Raw genomic sequence first — 18,512 nt, 5'->3', positions numbered from 1 at the left:
GGCTGTCGTCCAAGATGGCGGCGTCCATGATCCCCATGTGGCTGGAGGCGTCCAAAATGGCTGCTGTTCCGGTGGTTCGCACATGGCTGGGGAGGCCCAAGATGGCGGCCCACACGGCCCACACGCGGCGCTGCTGGGGTTCGGGGTGGCTTTGGCCCTGCAGACGCTGGCGTAGTGTCCCTTCTTCCCGCAGCCCGAGCAGATCGCATTTTTCGCCGGGCAGCGCACTCTGGGGTGTTTGGCCTGGCCACAGAAGTAGCATTTCTGGCCTTGGGGCACTGCTGTCTGGCCTTGGGACACTGCTGCGGTAGTTGGGCCGTTGCTGGGATGTGGCTGGGGTGGCACGGTGCTATGAGACGGTCCTACCGTGTCCCAGGCTGTCGTTCCCCGCGGCGTCCACGGTGCAGAGGAGTAGGCATCCATGCCCCGGTAGGCTGCGTCCAATGATAGTGCGAGTTCAGAGGCCTTGTTGAGGTCGAGGCCACTCTGCTCCAACAGTCGCTGTCGGGTGTAATTGGACCTGTGGCCCGCTACAAAAGCGTCCCGGATAAGTTCCTCTGTGCACACGGCGGCCTTTACATCCTTACAACCACAGGCCCGGCCAAGCACAGACAGTGCCTGAAGGTATTCCTCGGTCGATTCCCCAGGTTGTTGTTTACGACTCCCCAGAAGTTGCCTGGCGTACACTTCGTTCACTGGGCGCGTGTACTGGTCCTTGAGGAGCTTGATAGCATCCACGTACGAGGTCGCGTCTTGGATGACCGAGTACACTCGGTGGTTCACTTTGGAGGTCAGGACATCCAGTTTGTCCTCGTCCGATTTGATTGCAGCGGAGGCGGTCAGGAATTTTTCGAAACACCTAAGCCAGTGAGTAAACTTGGTGGATGAGTCCGCCTTCCGATGATCTAAGTCCAGGCATGCTGGTGTGAGGATCTTCTCCATTATAAAAATCTTGTTAATAAAATTGATGCGCTATCAATAACTCAAAAGACTGAGATTAAGCGAGTAATTAACAGGCTTTTATTAACAAGAGAATGAAGGTGTGCCTCGAGTGGTCGACCGGTTCAGAATACAAAGGGGCTGTGGAGCAGTCACCTTTATACCTGGATTCGTGGGAGGAGTCAGCCGAGGCATGTACAGGCATGTACACAGTGGAATACAAAGAGTGGTTTACCACAGCTTGTTGTCAAATTTTGTCTGATAACACTCCTGTGACGGGCCTTGGGACGTTTTACTATGTTGAAGGTGCGGACCTGAGTGGGAGCGGAGTCGGCGGGAGCAGCGGATTAAAGGGAGCACCGGAGAAGGTCCAGGACACAGCACGGACCTGAGCGGCAGCGGTGGCAGCGCGAGCCTGTATGGATGAGAACAAGGACTGCAGGGAGGATGGGCAAACTGGCCACGGCATCATGGTACAGGAGGCCATTCAAGTGGGGGGAGTAAAAAGGAATGTGGTAGTGGTAGGTGACAGTATAGTCAGGGGGATAGATACTGTTCTCTGCAGCCACAATCGGGAGTTCTGAAGGTTGTGTTGCCTGCCAGGGTTAAGCATATCTCCTCGCGGCTGGAGAAGAACTTAGAGTGGGAGGCGGAAGATCCAGTTGTCGTTGTCCATGTAGGAACCAACGACATAGGTAGAACTAGGAATGAGGTTCTACTGAGGGGGCTTGAGGAGCTAGGATCCAAATTAAAAAGCAGAACCTCAAATCTCTAGATTGTTACCTGAGCCACGCACAAATTGGCATAAGGACAAACTGATTAGAGGTTTAAATGTGTGGCTCAAAGAGTGGTGTGGGAGGAAGGGGTTTCAGTTCATGGGGCACTGGCACCAGTACTGGGGAAAGAGGGAGCTGTTCCATTGGGATGGGCTCCACTTAAACCGGGCTGGGACCAGTGTCCTGGTGAACTGAATAACACTGGGGCAGCAGACTAATGAAGTGGGGTGGGAGGATTCGGGAAAGAGCAAATTTAAAAGCAGTAAGACAAATGTTAAGGCTCTAGAGCAGAGTAGAGTTTTGGGTAAAAATAAGCAGAGTGGGTCAGGAAGGGACAGAGAGAGTAAAAAAGGAAATAAGTCAAAGCTAAAGGCACTGTATCTGAATGTGCGAAGTATTTGCAACAAAATAGATGAATTAATAGCGCTGATGGAAATTAACAGGTGTGATCTAATAGTCATTATGGAGACGTGGTTGCAATGTGGCCAAGGTTGGGAACTAAATATTCCAGAATACTTAACTTTTAGAAGAGATAGGCAAAATGGAAAAGGAGGAGGGGTAGCCCTGATAATAAAGGATGGGATGAAGACAGTGGAGAGAAAGGATCTTAGCTCCGAAAATAAAGAAGTAGAATCAGTTTGGGTGGAGTTAAGAAACAGCAAAGGGCAGAAAACATTGGTGGGAGTTACTTACAGCCCAAAAAAAAAATATTCCACTGAGAAGAAAAGGGTGTAAAAGAAAAGACAGCCATCCGTGGCTAAGTAAAGAAATTAAGGATAGTATTCGACTAAAAACAAGGGCATATAAGGTAGCCAAATCTAGTGGAAGGATAGAGGATTGGGAAAACTTTAAAAGACAGCAAAAAATAACAAAAAGATTGATTAAGAAAGGGAAGATAGATTATGAAAGTAAATTAGCAAAAAATATAAAAACAGATAGTAAGAGTTTTTATAGTTATATAAAAAGAAAAAGGGTGGCTAAAGTAAATGTTGGTCCCTTAAAGGATGAGACCGGGAAATTAATGGTGGGAAATATGGAGATGGCAAAAACACTGAATGAATATTTTACATCAGTCTTTACAGTAGAAGACACGAAGAATATCCCAACACTGGACAAACAGGGGGCTAAAGGGGGGGAGGAGCTAAACACGATCAAAATCACTAAGGAAGTGGTACTCGGTAAAATAATGGGACTCAAGGCGGATAAATCACCTGGACCTGATGGCTTACATCCTAGGGTCTTGAGGGAAGTGGCGGTAGGGATTGTGGATGCATTGGTAATAATTTTCCAAAACTCCCTGGACTCGGCAAAGGTTCCGGCAGACTGGAAAACTGCTAATGTAACACCCTTATTTAAAAAGGGCAGTAGACAGAAGGCTGGAAACTATAGGCCGGTTAGCCTAACATCTGTGGTAGGTAAAATTTTGGAGTCCGTTATTAAGGAGACAGTAACAGGACATTTGGATAATCATAATTTAATAGGACAAAGTCAGCATGGTTTTATGAAGGGGAAGTCATGTTTGACAAATTTGCTGGAGTTCTTTGAGGAAGTAACGTATAGGGTGGATAAAGGGGAACCAGTGGACGTAGTGTATTTAGACTTCCAAAAGGCATTTGACAAGGTGCCACACAAAAGATTATTGCTTAAGATAAAAAATCACGGGATTGGGGGTAATATTCTGGCATGGAAAGAGGATTGGCTATCTAACAGAAGGCAGAGAGTTGGGATAAATGGTTCATTCTCAGACTGGCAATCAGTAACTAGTGGTGTTCCGCAGGGGTCAGTGCTGGGTCCCCAACTCTTTACAATCTATATTAACGATTTGGAGGAGGGGACCGAGTGTAGCATATCAAAGTTTACAGATGATACTAAGATGGGAGGGAAAGTAGTGAGTGAGGAGGACATAAAAAACCTGCAAGGGGACATAGACAGGCTAAGTAAGTGGGCAGAGATTTGGCAGATGGAATACAATACTGGAAAGTGTGAGGTTATGCACTTTGGCAGGAAAAATCGTAGAGCAAGTTATTATCTTAATGGCAAGAAACTGGAAAGTACTGAAGTACAAAGGGATCTGGGGGTCCTGGTGCACGAAACTCAAAAGGTTAGTATGCAGGTGCAGCAAGTGATTAAGAAGGCCAATGGAATGTTGGCTTTCATTGCTAGGGGGATAGAATATAAAAATAGGGAGATATTGCTTCAGTTGTACAAGGTATTGGTGAGACCGCACCTGGAATACTGCGTACAGTTTTGGTGTCCATACTTAAGAAAGGACATACTTGCTTTCGAGTCAGTACAAAGAAGGTTCACTCGGTTAATCCCGGGGATGAGGGGATGGACATATGAGGAGAGGTTGAGTAGATTGGGACTCTACTCATTGGAGTTCAGAAGAATAACAGGCGATCTTATTGAAACATATAAGATTGTGAAGGGGTTGGATCGGGTGGATGCGGGGAGGATGTTCCCGATGATGGGTGAAACTAGAACTAGGGGGCATAGTCTTAGAATAAGGGGCTGCTCTTTCAAAACTGAGATGAGGAGGAACTACTTCACTCAGAGGGTGGTAGGTCCATGGAATATGCTGCCCCAAAAAGCTGTAGAAGCTACATCATTACATAAATTTAAAACAAATAGACAGTTTCCTAGAAGTAAAGGGAATTAAAGGTTACGGGGAGCGGGCAGGAATTTGGACATGAGCCTAGGTTCGGATCGGTCATGGCCCTGTGGGTAGCGGAGCGGGCCCAGGGGCCGGGTAGCCTGATCCTGCTCCTATTTCGTGTGTCTAATTCTGTTAGATTCAGGAGATGGTTCTGTGATAGTGGATTGGCGGTTAGGATCAGATCAGCCATAATCTTATTGAATGGCGGAGCAGGCTCGAGGGGCCGATTGGCCTACTCCTGCTCCTATTTCTTATGTTCTTATGTTCTTATGTTCTAAGGCAGAGTATAAATCAGGAAATTAGAGGCGCATGTAACAAGGGTATACAGTAATCATGGGGGACTTTAATCTACATATAGACTGGGCAAACCAAATTTGCAGTAATAGTGTGGAGGACAAATTCATGGAATGTATACAAGATAGTTTTCTAGATCAGTATGTTGAGGAACTGACTAGGGAACAGGCTATTTTAGATCTAGTGTTGTGCAATGAGATAATCTTGTAAAGGGGCCTTTAGGGAAGAGTGAACATAATATGATAGAATTTTATATTGAGTTTGAAAGTGATTTAGTTAAACCTGAAACTAGGGTCTTAAATCTAAACAAAGCAAACTACGTAGGTATGAGGGGCGAGTTGGCTAAGGTAAATTGGGAAACTACATTAAAAGGTATGAAAGTAGACAAGCAATGGCTAGCATTTAAAGAATTAATACATAATCTACAACAAGGCATAAAAACCTCACAGGAAAAGTGGTACAATCGTGGCTAACAAGAGAAGTTAAAGATAGTATTAGATCAAAAGAAGAGGCTTATAATGTTGCCAAAAAGAATAGTAAGCCTGAGGATTGGGAGGATTTTAGAATTCAGCAGAGGGCCAAGAAATTGAAATAGAAAGGGAAAATACAATATGAGAGTAAACTAGCGAGAGACATAAAAGCAGATTGTAAAAGCTTCCATATGTATTTAAAAAGGAAAAGGTTAGTGAAAGTAAATGTGGGTCCCTTACAGGCTAAGACAGAAGAAATTATAATGGGGAAGAAGGAAATGGCAGAGAAATTAAACAAATACTTGTGTCTGTCTTCACGGAAGAAGATGCAAAAATCTCCCGGAAATAGTGACGAACCAAGGGTCTAGCGAGAATGAGGAACTGAAAGAAATTACTATTAGTAAAGAAATAGTACTGAAGAAATTAATGGGACTGAAAGCCGATAAATCCCCTGGACCTGATGGCCTACATCCTAGGGTTTTGAAGGAGGTGGCTATAGAGATAGTGAATGCATTGGTTGTCATCTTCCAAAATTCCATAGATTCTAGAATGTTTCCCGCAGATTGGAAGGTGGCAAATGTAGCCCCCCTATTTAAGAAAGGAGGGAGAGAGAAAACGGGGAACTACAGACCAGTTAGCCTGACATCAGTAGTAGAGAAAATGTTAGAATCTATTATTAAGGATGTGGTAACAGGGCACTTAGAAAATAATAATAGGCTTGGGCAGAGTCAACACAGATTTATGAAAGGGAAATCATATGGGCCCAGAAATTCGGGTCGGGGGCTTCCCGCGGGTGTAAGCCCCCAATCTGCACTTACCTTGCGCACCGGCCGTTGAGCTGTGGACCCCCGTGGAATTCCGATCCGGGGCCTGGTCCAGCTGCCAGCGTGCAGTGCTTGCATATCCCAGGGGTGCAGTTAGTTCGAAGCGTCCCCTGGGATCACGTGGGCCATGGGGAGCCAATCGGAGCAGGGAATGCTCCATTCATAAGTCTGACAGGAAGTGCTGTCAAGACTTATAAATACTACGGCCCCAAAACAGCACTAAATCTTCAAATAAAGTTTTTTTTAAATCACATTTTTTAAATCTTATATATATAAAGCGGTTCTTCTGTCTGTCTGTCTGTCATGCCGTCTGTCTGTATTGAATAAACTCGAAAGTTATAGAGCGTACCTACATGTGCGTTACGTCGAAAGAAAGCTGACGATTCCAGAACCGTCCTAAGCATATTTACGTTTCGGCCGGACAAAAATTGCGCCAGCGGTATCCAAAAAATGTTCAACATTCCGCTCATTATCCGCTCATTAGCATCGAGTGACGTCAAGGTCGACCAATCGTACGACGGCTTCCTGGCGCGTGCGGCCGGGCCCTCCTACGGTCGAGTGACGGGACGATTGACCAATCCTACGCTTTGGTGACCTGACGGTCCACCAATCGGTGCCTGTGTGAGCGGGCCTTATCGTTATGAACCGAGGTGAGTCGCCGCCATCTTGATTCCAAACTTTTCCTTTCTTTTTCCCGCTTTCTGCGTCTTTAAAAAAAGAGTTCCTTTTAAAACAGAAATTCTTTTTAAAAAAAAGTTAATTACTTTCAGAAATTGTTTTAAAAAAAAGTTAATTACTTTCTAAATCTTTCATCTAATCTCATTAATTTTCCGACCTTTCCCCGTTTTTGCAGGTAGGCCTCTAAGCCTGGGCGTCTGTTGCCAGCCATGCTGGACCCGAGGCAATTGTTTTGTGGCAAGCTCCTCCCACCACCCCCCCCGCTTCGGTCTCCCCCATCATGTGATGGTTGACCAATCCTATGGCGTGTGTGGGCGGGGCCTGATGCTTAATAAGGCAGAATAAATAAAAGTTACTTCAGTCTTCGCGAGCACTGGAGTGACTGCAGCAACTATTGCAACGTAAGTGAAGAGATAGAGAATAAATAATTCAGTTTTTATATCTTCTAACTTTATATCTTCTTTCCTTAAAAAACTTTCGATTTTCAAAAGGCGAAAGTTTTTTAAGGAAAGAAGATATAAAGTTAGAAGATTTCCGATTTTATACTTTGCAGCTACTTTTTTTAAAAGTAAAGAAATTTTGCAGTTTTTATAAGAATTTTTTTTTTTCCGTGCTTCCAACCGACATGAGAAAATGGCCGCCGGCTTCGTCACGCACCTTCAAGGCTGGCCGCACCCGCCCTGAAGGCTGGCAGACAGCTTTTTTTTCTTTCTGCCCCAGCCCCCTATCCCCTCTCCTCAGCCCCGCCCCCCCCCCCTCAAGGGTTAACCCGGCAACCGGCTCTGGAGATCGGGAGCGAGGAGGGTTACCCCGGCAACTGGGGCCCCGGCCATCTTTCATCCTGGCAGCAGTTCAATGCAGCGACACCACAGCGCCATATTTGATCCTGGCAGTACGGCAATTTCTTCGTGACGCCATCTTTGATCATGGCAGAATTCAATGTGGCCTGAGCAGCGCCATCTTTTAGGTCTGGCTGCCCGGTTTCTTCCTCCTTCCCCTCTCTCCCTTCCCCCTCCCTCTCCTTCCCCCCTCTCTCCCTGCCCCATTCCTTCCCCACCCACTCCTCCCTCCGCGCTCCCTCCTCCCCCCTCTCTCTCCCTCCCTCCCCCACTCTCTCCCTCCCTCCCCCCCTCTCTCTCCCTCCCTCCCCCCTCTCTCTCCCTCCCTCCCCCTCATCTCTCTACGCCCCCCACTCCCTCCCTCCCTCCCCCCCCTCCCTCCTCCCTCCTCCCCCCACTCTCTCCCTCCCTCCCCCCACTCTCTCCCTCCCCCTCCTCTCTCTCCCCTCCCTCTCTCTGCCCCCCTCCCTCTCTCCCCCTCCCTCTCTCTCCCCCTCCCTCTCTCTCCCCCCTCCCTCCCCCCCTCCCTCTCTCTCCCCCCCTCCCTCTCTCTCCCCCCTCCCTCTCTCTCCCCCTCCCTCTCTCTCCCCCTCCCTCTCTCTCCCCCCTCCCTCTCTCTCCCCCTCCCTCTCTCTCCCCCCTCCCTCTCTCTCCCCCTCCCTCTCTCTCCCCCTCTCTCTCCCCCTCCCTCTCTCTCCCCCTCTCTCCCCCTCCCTCTCTCCCTCCTCCCTCTCTCCTCTCTCTCCCCCCTCTCCCCCCTCTCTCCCCCCCTCTCTCCCCCCTCCCTTCTCTCTCCCCCCCTCTCTCTCCCCCCTCCCTCTCTCTGCCCCCCTCCCTCTCTCCCCTCCTCTCTCTCCCTCCCTCTCTCTCCCCCCCTCCCTCTCTCTCCCCCGCTCCCTCTCTCTCCCCCTCTCCTCTCTCCCTCCCCCCCTCCCTCTCTCTCCCCCTCCCCTCTCTTCTCCCCCCCTCCCTCTCTCTCCCCCCCTCTCTCTCCCCTCCCTCTCTCTCACCCCCCTCTCTCCCCCCTCCCTCTCTCCCTCTCTCTCCCCCCCTCTCTCCCCCCTCTCTCTCTCCCCCCTCCCTCTCACCCCCCTCTCTCTCCCCCCCTCTCCTCCCCTCTCTCTCCCCCCCCTCTCTATCCCCCCCTCGCTCTCTCTCCCCCCTCCCTCTCTCCCCTTCCTCTCCCTCTCTCCCCTCCCTCTCCCTCTCTCTCCCCCCCTTCCCTCTCTCTCCCCCTCCCTCTCTCCTCTCCCTCACCCCCTCTCCCTCTTCCCTGCCCCCCTCCCCCTCCCCCTCCTCCCTCTCCCCCCTCCCCCTCCTCCCTCTCCCCCTCCCCCTCCCCCCCTCTCCCTCCTCCACCCCCCTCCTCCCTCTCCCTCCCCCTCCCCCTCCCTCCCCCCCCTCCCTCCTCCACCCTCCTCCCCCCTCCACCCTCCCCCCTCCCTCCTCCTCCCCCCTCCCCTCCCCTCCTCCCCCTCCCTCCTCTTCCCCCTCCTCTTCCCCCTCCTCTTCCCCCCTCCTCTTTCCCCCCCTTCCCCCCCCAGTCGCTCTCTCTCTTCCCCCCCAGTCACTCTCTCTCTCTCCCCTCCCCCCCCAGTCGCTCTCTCTCTTCCCCCCTCCCCCCCCAGTCGCTCTCTCTTTCTCTCTCTTCCAACAACAACATGCCCTCGAAAAAGCCTCGGCAGTGCCAGGCACTCCAGCTAGTAAACTATGAATTACATGAAATAACTATTTTAAAAAAATAATTTAAATTTTTGGAAAAAAATAATTTTATTTTCTAACGGGGCTAAAAATAAACTTACCTTGCTTTAAAGTATTTAAAAATAATAAACATGTGGAAAAAATGTTTTAATTTTAATTAATTCACCACTTACCTTGTGCAAAGCAGGCCTTACATTTCTAACTTCTGGAGACTTACTCCCGGGCAAACCTGTAAAAAAAAAAGAAGTTTGATGCGCACGCGCAGCCTCTCCTGCGCACGCGTTTGACCTCTGAACCCCTTCTTTCAGAGGAACAGAAGTGCCGATTTCCCACGCAGGTGCAGTGCATGCAGGAAACCGGCACTTCCATTGGGCCTACGGGTGAGTACCCTGTGCGTACTCACCCGTGGAGACCCGAAATTCTGGGCCCATGTTTGACAAAATCTGTTAGAGTTTTTTGAGGTTGTAACTAGCAGAATTGATAAGGGGGAACCAGTGGATGCGGTGTGCTTCGATTTTCAGAAGGCATTCGATAAGGTGCCACACAAGAGGCTATTAAACAAAATTATGGCTCATGGGATTGGGGGTAATATACTAGCATGGATTGAGGATTGGTTAATGGACAGAAAACAGAGAGTAGGAATAAACGGGTCATTTTTCGGGTTGGCAGGCTGTAACTACTGGGGTACCGCAATGATCAGTGCTTGGGCCTCAGCTATTCACAATCTTCATCAATGATTGGATGAGGGGACCAAATGTAATATATCCATGTTTGCTGATGATACAAAGCTGGGTGGGAATGTAAGTTGTGAGGAGGATGCAGAGGCTTCAAAGGGGGTATAGACAGGCTAAGTGAGTGGGCAAGAACATGGCAAATGGAATATAATGTGGAGAAATGTGAAGTTAGCCACTTTGGTAGAAAAAATAGAAAAGCAGAGTATTTTTTAAATGGTGAGAGATTAGGAAATGTTGGTGTTCAGAGGGACCTGGGTGTCCTTGTACATGAATCACTGAAAGTTAACATGCAGGCACAGCAAGCAATTAGGAAAGCAAATGATATGTTGGCCTTTATTACAAGAGGATTTGAGTATAAGAGTAAAGGGGCTAGAAATTCAGTAAGGCCGCCTGCCCACACCTACCCTTCCCCGGCCTCCTCACCCCCCCGCCGCGGCATTTGCCGGCTGCTTTCCGCGAGCCCGGCACTTCTCCGTGGTGCCGGGCTCATTTGCCGGCACTATCAAGCGGCGATCTCCCCGTTGCAGGCACCTCCCCCTTAAGAGAAGGAGGAGGCCTGCAGTACCACAGCCTGCCGCTCCACAGCGGGTGGCGCAGCGGCACCTACAGCGCTGAAATTCAGTTTCAGCGCCCCAAGCGGGGGCGGGCACACCCTGGAATAGCGCCCGGTTCCGACTTGGGGCGCAAAAACTGAATTTCTGACGGTCGCAACTGGCTCCGCGCGCAGCGCTAACTTTTGGGCGCAAGCGAGCTGGCGGGGCCTTACTGAATTTCTAGGCCAAGGCGTCTTACTGCAATTATAAAGGGCCCTGGTGAGACCACTCCTGGAGTATAGTGTACAGTTTTGGTCTCCTTACCTAAGGAAGGATATACTAGCCATAGCGGGAGTGCAATGAAGGTTCGCCAGACTGATTCCTGGGATGGGGGATTGTCCTATGAGGACAGATTGAGTAGACTAGGCCTATATTCTCTAGAGTTTAGAAGAATGAGAGGTGATCTCAGTGAAACATACAAAATTCTTACAGGGCTTGACAGGGTAGATGCAGGGAGGATGTTTCCCCTGGCTGGGGAGTCTAGAACCAGGCGTCACAGTCTTAGAATAAGGGGTCGGCCATTTAGGACTGAGATGAGGAGAAATTTCTTCACTCGGAGGGTGGTGAATCTTTGAAATTCTCTACCCCAGAGGAGCTGTAGATGTTCAGTTGTTGAGTATATTCAAGACAGAGGTCGATAGATTTTTGGATATTAAGGGAATCAAGGGATATGGGGAAAGTGCAGGAAAGTGGAGATGAGGTAGAAGATCAGCCATGATCTTATTGAATGGCGGAGCAGGCTCGAAGGGCCAAATGGCCGACTCCTGCTCCTAATTCTTATGTTCTTATATTCTTATATAACTGCAAGTTGTTCTTGTTGTTGTTTGCTATCATGCGGTCTCAGTTTTCTAAGGCCAGAACCTTCATTTGTGCAGGGCAAGAAACACAACCTGCATGGACACAGTTCTTAAATTCAGCAGAGCCTCTTCATATCCAGGTGTAATAAATCATTGCATTGCTCTTATTTCTCTTCTTTTGGGCAATTGAAGATATTCAATAGATATTCCCCTGAGGAGAATCATTTGTTGGCGGGGTGGGGGGGGTGGGAAATAATTTGAGGATGATGTATTAGTGAAAGATTACCTGAAAAAGTTGGAGAAATTGCTCCTGGACAGAATTCAGATGAACCAAATTTCAATGAGCATTGCTGGTCGATAGACGCTGTCTGTGGCAATATATTTAGTCGGCCCTTAAGACTGCCTTTGCACTGCTGTCAAAAATTCACCAGGTTCTATTCCGGTGGGGCATAAAATGGAATGAAATCTGACAGCCTTCTAAAGTCTCTGCTTGTACATGTGTGTTTGTGTGCTGTACGATATAAAACAAAGCTGGATGCCATTTCCTGTCAACTTTTCCATTCTAAATTCTTATTTCACCTTTATTAATGGAAATTGCTATCTAAGCTTATTAGCCTCTAATGACATCATCTACCAGTGGGGGCATTCCATTTCCACCACTGTAAGGGATTTGGGGCGGGGGTGGGGGGGGGGGGGGGCCGTGTAATTACAGTTGTGCCAAACTTATATAGACAATTTCCATTTTAAATGTGGTCATAGGAATTTATAAAGCAAATATAAAAATGAGGACAGAGCGTAGGGCTAGAAATTGGGCACTTTAGCACCTCCCGTTATCACCTTGGGGGGGGGGAGGGGGCGATAATGGGGCGCGCTAATCACTTACTGACCGGGCGCGGCGAGAAGATCGACTCCCGCTATAATCGGTGGGAGGTTTGCGGCGGCGGTATGACGTTTTGCCCCGAATTTCTTCGCCTGCAGATCGTGACGTCATCGCTGTGTGCACCGCCCCGGACCCGAACTTCGGTTCCGCCCCCTGCAACATCGCCAGGCAAAAACACCGACAGCTGCAGGAGGGGGTCATAGGGAGGCCGGGCGCTTCGGGGGGCGGGGGGGGGGCGCGATACTTAAAGGCGAGGTGGCCGAAGTAAGTGGAAAAAAATCTCAAATGCTCTTTCTCTTTTTTTGTCATTTCTCTTTGCCAGCGAGCGATCAGCCCGGCTCGCTGATGCAGTGCATCGGGCTGATCGAGCTGGATCGCGGCTGCCGTTGGGGACCAGGTAAGTTTTTTCTTGGAGAGCCTGCAGCGATGGCCCTTCCACTTAATGGAGGGAAGTAGCCTTCCAACGTGGCAGCGCTGCATGGCCCAGTGTGCAGCGCTGCTCACCTACTGCCCCGCCTGCTGCCCGTTGCTCTCCAGGAAGGAAGTGGAGTGCTTGATATAGCGTTCCACTTTCTTCCTGGAGCACAAAACTGAATTATTTTAAAGTTGAAAAACATTAGCGCCTGGCCTAAACGGGGCTATATTGAATTTATCCCCCTATGGCTTTATAATTGGGACTGCATTCAGTGTTATTACTCAGATTCAATTTTCTTCCACACTATGGCCTTGGTGCAGCTGAGGTGTACATTTGGTCTTCATTCCCCATGTGCAACGTCACAAGAAATCAACTAATAGCTTGATAAAATCCCTTGTCTGTGTGCACTTCTTGTCTGCATAGTTATACTTCCTGTTGTGATATAGAGCTAGAGAGGCAGAGAGGTTTAGGGAGGGAATTCCAGAACTTAAGGCCGAGGCAGCTGAAGGCACGGCCGCCAATGGTGGAGCGACTAAAGATGGGGATGCGCAAGAGGCCAGAATTGGAGGAGCGCAGAGATTTTGGAAGGTTGCAGGGCTGGAGGAGGTTACAGAGACAGGTTACACAAAAAACTTCAAGCCTTCCCGAAACTCATATTTCTCTGCCCCAGGCTAATTATGATTTTGTTTATGGGATGTGGGCGTCGTTGGCAAGGCCAGTATTTATTGCCTATCCCTAATTGCCCTTGAGAAGGTGGTGGTGAGCCGGCTTCTTGAACCGCAGCAGTCCGTGTGGTGAAGGTGCTCCCACAGTGCTGTTAGGGAGGGAGTTCTAGGATTTTGACTCAACGACAATGAAGGAACGACAAAATATTTCTAAGTCAGTGTGGTGTGTAACTTGGAGGGGAACTTGCAGGTGGTGGTGTTCCCATGTGCCTGCTGCCCTTGTCCTTCTAGGTGGTTGAGGTTGCGGGTTTGGGAGATGCTGCCGAAGAAGCCTTAGTGAGTTGCTGCAGTGCATCTTGTAGTTGGTACACACTGCAGCCACGGTGTGCCGGTGGTGGAGGGAGTGAATGTTTAAGGTGGTGGATGGGGTGCCAATGAAGCAGTTGCTTTGTCCTGGATGGTGTCGAGCTTCTTGAGTGTTGTTGGAGCTGCACTCATCCAGGCGAGTGGAATGTATTCCATCACACTCCTGTAAGGGGGGTGGCGGGTGTGGCGCGTGCGCCCAGTCAGTTATGCCCCTGACTGTTTGGTGAGCGGTTCGAATCGCTCCCCACGCCCCTTGGGTTCTAGACACCGGACTTAGGTACAGGCGGCGATACAGAAAGACTCGAGTAGGCAGGTGGTTTGGATGTAAGAAAACCAGGATTTTATTAAAACAGAAATTAACAGTCTTACGAGAAATTACTAGCAGAAAATACAGGCAATTACAAAATAACTATACTTATACAGGGAATGGGGAACACACGGCACATCGAGGGAAAACAAACTATGTTAACAATCCCCTTATCCTTATCCCACCCCCCTATACCTAACTAGATGAAGCTATGAGGGGCCAGAATTCATGCTCACCAATCCAAAGCAAAGCCAACTGTTAACGAAATGCAGATTTTGAGGTTTGGTTCTCTGTCCTCTTAGGTACCCCCCCGTCGCCACATGGTCTTCGGAAGCGCAGTGCTGGAGCTGCTACTGCGACACACCTTCTTCTCCTCCGCTACCGTCGTCGTCTCGTCCCGATGGGTTCTCCTCTTCTCCTCCCTCGGGCAGTCGTCGCAGCTAAACGTTACGTTTATCGGACAGTTAACAGTCTTTGTCGTTTAGATTTTGCTACCCAGGCGTCAAACACCAGTATATTCATTGTGGCCACCTGCGTTATCGCAATGTTCAACAAGATGTTCGTCTTCCCAAGCGCCAGCTTATAACTCGGCGCTTGGTCTTTATCGATACGTTTATCGCTGCCCTGCTCTGCCCTTATCGAGTTTTATTGTCTTCTTCGTCTCTACTCGTCTCGTCTCGGGCTACCTGCTCAAATTCGTCTCGCCCCTTTTGCGGCCTGGGCGTCCCAGATGATGAGGGGCTCGGGTCTCGTTCCCCTCCCCAGCTGTTGGTATGGTGTCTTTTACTGCTGAAAACTCACCGCGGGGAGCAAGGAGAGACCTGCCACGAGGCCAGGGCACGAGTGAGCCAAGAACCAAGAATGAGGGCCAAGCGCAAGAGAGAGCAGAGAGAGATTGCTACCCGGGGCCTACAGTTATACCCGTTGTTTCATCCCTTATCTGCGCGCCACATCAGGTTAGTTCATTGTTCCAATTTTGGCGGGCTGTTTTAAATAATTATACCAATCTAAACTAACTTTTTAGATGGCCATTTATCGCACCTAATGGCCTGATGTCCGAGCTGTATTGTTATTAATGCATTCTAATCGGCCTGTCCAGCCTCGATGGCTTCCCTTAAGCAGCTTCCAATTATTTATGCAGACAACTTGATGGCCTCAAATATAGGCCTAACTAATTCTGATCTGTCTACGATTTGGCTTAATGTATATTCAATGTTCGCTGTCTGCTTTTTCCAAAACACAAAGTCCTTTTCACAGACACTGCATTTTAGGTTTCGATTCCCAGAAGCTGCTTGTGCTGCTACAGAGTCCAAGCTTTAAAAACCTGCAGGTTTTTGGCCACGAGGTGCGGACACCATCTTTTGGGTACCCTTTTTAAAATGTCCATAGGGTCCCTTATATTAATAACCTTGGGGAAATGTGGAAATTTTGTGAATCCTACACTCCTGACTTGTGTATCCCTGAAAGACATATGGAAGAAATGTGTAGCAGCTCGTTTCATTCAGGCACCTTGATTGTTTGTTTAGACTATTAGACCTCAGGGCTATAACACACCAGAATATTCTATAACTGAACAAACTGATTTACCAGTTTATAACAGGAATATCAATTAACATTTCCTTAAGATGCAATAAATAAAATCCCAGAACTGTATGAATATATATCAATATGAATAAGCTACAACTTGAAATTAAGAGACATTCCAGGCAACTACAGCACCTCACAGCCACCCTGACTGTGATCAGCAAATTCAATACAGCTTCAGGATTGAACTTGGAACCTTCTTGCTAAGCATCACACCAAACGGCATGTGTGCCCAGTCAGTGCAGTAATAAAAGGAAGAGTTACAGAAAGAAAACTAAGAATTGTAAAAGGAATGGTAACAAATCTATATATATAAAACAGTATGGCCTAGAAATTCATTGACGCCACTTTTGGGGCGCTAAAGTGGGGCGTCCGCTAAAGTTTGCGGCCGCCGCCAAATCTATGCCACTTCTCCGATATTCATTAGCTTCGCCCTACTAGTTCGGGCGAGCGCTAAAACTGCTGCTGGACGCCTCCCTTTGGGCGCTAAGCCGGAGGTGGTGATCGATAGCGCCGAGGCCGGGCGCAGCGCAGGTGCGGCCATCTCGTGATTGACAGCAGACACCCTGGCGCCGGCCAGCTCTTAAGGGGGAAGGGTCGACTGTGTCTGCTGCCACGCCCTGGATAGTGGAGCCCTCCAGCTAGGCCTGAACACTGCTGCTGGACCCAAATAGCGCCTGAAGACATGGAGAAGGCACGTGAACGTGCGCAGCGCTTCTCAGAGCGTGATCTGAGTGTGCTGCTTGCTGCTGTGGAGAAGAGGCGCCATGTTTTGTACCCAGACAATGGCAAGAAGGCAACGGTCCGCGTCTACAGGAGAGCCTGGAGGCATGTCGCCAGCAAGCTGTCAGCCAACAGCGACGTCCCCAGGACCGGTGCCCAATGCCGCAAAAAGTTAAATGACCTCACACGCATTGTCAGAGTGAGTACCCTTTCCAATGACCTCCTCATCCTTGCATGTGCACCTCACATTATGGGCAAAGGGAACAGAAAGCTCTAATGGCCAGCCTTCATCCAGCAGCTATGGGACAGGCATGAGCATCAATTGCACATTCTGCACTTAACACACTGGCCAGGCTATTCCACCATGGGAGGCAGTGCACACAAGATCACGGCGACACACTGCACATAGAGGCCGTCCTTTCTCTTGCAGGCCAAGCTGGCGAATAATCGCAAGAGCCGGACTGCGACCGGGGGAGGCCGACCCCATATCCAGCCACTCACTGACCTGCAACATCGCGTGGAGCGCCTCATGGGTGGCCGGGTGATTGGGCCCGTTGCATGTGGAGATGCCGACCCTGTTCTGGGCAGCAATGGTAAGGACATTACCTTTTGCACCTCTCTCGTCCCACTTGCGCATCAGATCTACATCCTTTGCCACTGTCCGACCAATGCGCTGAATGCCACCACTCATGCATCCCGCACTGACGCCGTCTCCTCACTCTAAAGCTACTCTTGTGCCTTCCTGCTTTCAGATGGTCAAGAGGAGGTTCCTCAACTTGCCAGTGACAGACCCTCCGAGGAGGAGCAGGAGGAGGAGCAAGAGGAAGGCGGCCCATCGGGGGAACCCTCAGCCGCGGCCACCCAGGCCAATGTAGGGGACACGTCTTCCCTGGAGGGCAGTGTGGCGGAAGTGTCGAAGGGGAGGGGAGCTCCTGGGACCTGCGTGCTGCAGAAAGGCGGGAGGGGGATGGAAGCTCGGCGGCCTTCTCCCCAGAGGGGGGATGCGTCGGAGGGGAGTCCAATTGCTGGGCCCAGCGGCCTCCAGCAACGCAGGAAGGGTCGGCCAGCTCGGCGGCCTTCTCCCCAGAGGGAGAGTCCGGCCTCCAGTCAGGAGATGCTCTTCGCCGAGGAGATGGAACGCCTCGAAGACTTGTCCGCGGACTCGGAGCGCCGGCACACGGAGCTCATGGCGGCAGTGGCACGGTTGCCTGAGTCCATCGATTCCCTCTCTCGGAGTGTGGCCGAGTTCGGGCCCTCAGAGGCCACCAGTCGGGCGGAATACCGGGCAGATCTGTCAGCGACTGGCCAGGTGATCAGTGGTGCCGTCCAGTCACTGGCTGCTCTGATGCGGTCAGTGAACAGGTCAACACGGGCACTCACTGCTGCCACACTCGCTGTGTCAGCCAGGCATCGCCAGGGCACCCGGCGCGCTGCAGCAGCACAGCGGTCTGTCCCTCGGCAGATTGGTGCGCATGCTGCAGTGCTGGCCCGAGCGAGTGCCAGTGTCTCAGGCGAACAGCGAGCGCCTGCCATCCGCCAGCTTGCCGCCATTCCTCCAGCCGCCACTGCCACTCCCCCAGTGGAGCTGCCAGGAGCTGCTGCAGCGACTGATGCTGGCCAGCCACAGCTGCAGCAATCAACAGCCGCCCGCTCGACGGCCAGACCTCGACTAGGCCGACCCCCAAGGGCATCTGCCGTCACGACATGTGCCCATCAGGAGCCTGCCCCCAGCCTTGCAGCAGCCAATGGCCTTACTTTGAGGCGGAGCAGCAGGGCGGGCAGGGGCCACCCAAAGATGGCCAAGGCATCGCCCTAGCGGGCCAAATAGTCGAATGTGTGGCCATTTGTGTTTGTTTCTTGAGGCCGAGAATTGGATGTTTGTTTTTTGAAGGCCGATGATGTGATGTTTGTTTTGAACGAAGGCCGAGAATGACGGCCATTTTAGTTGCCCTATTTTGTTAATCCTCTCCAGGTTGTGGGAGCGAGTAATGTGTTTGAGTGTTTTTTGGGGGTTTCGTCTGTTTTTGGTTTTCATGTGGGAAGGGCCCAGAGTTTGTACAATAAAGCATTTTATTTATTCACAGTGTCCATGTTTGATCTTTGAAGTGTTTGTTGCCTTAACCGGCTGAGGGCTTGCGGAGCGGCTGCAATCATGTTCTATCATTGGCACAAGCCATTCCCTGACAGGGGGCCTAGAAGTGACGTTCAATAAGCCGCCGACAGGCGGCCCTTGGACTTTGTGCGTCCCTCCTGGGCTGGTACTCCTCGTCC

This window comes from Somniosus microcephalus, chromosome 10 (assembly GCF_052327205.1).
Source record: "Somniosus microcephalus isolate GS21.2 chromosome 10, FLI_Smic_1.0, whole genome shotgun sequence".
Taxonomy (NCBI): Eukaryota; Metazoa; Chordata; class Chondrichthyes; order Squaliformes; family Somniosidae; genus Somniosus; species Somniosus microcephalus.
This window is presented reverse-complemented; position numbering follows the sequence as displayed.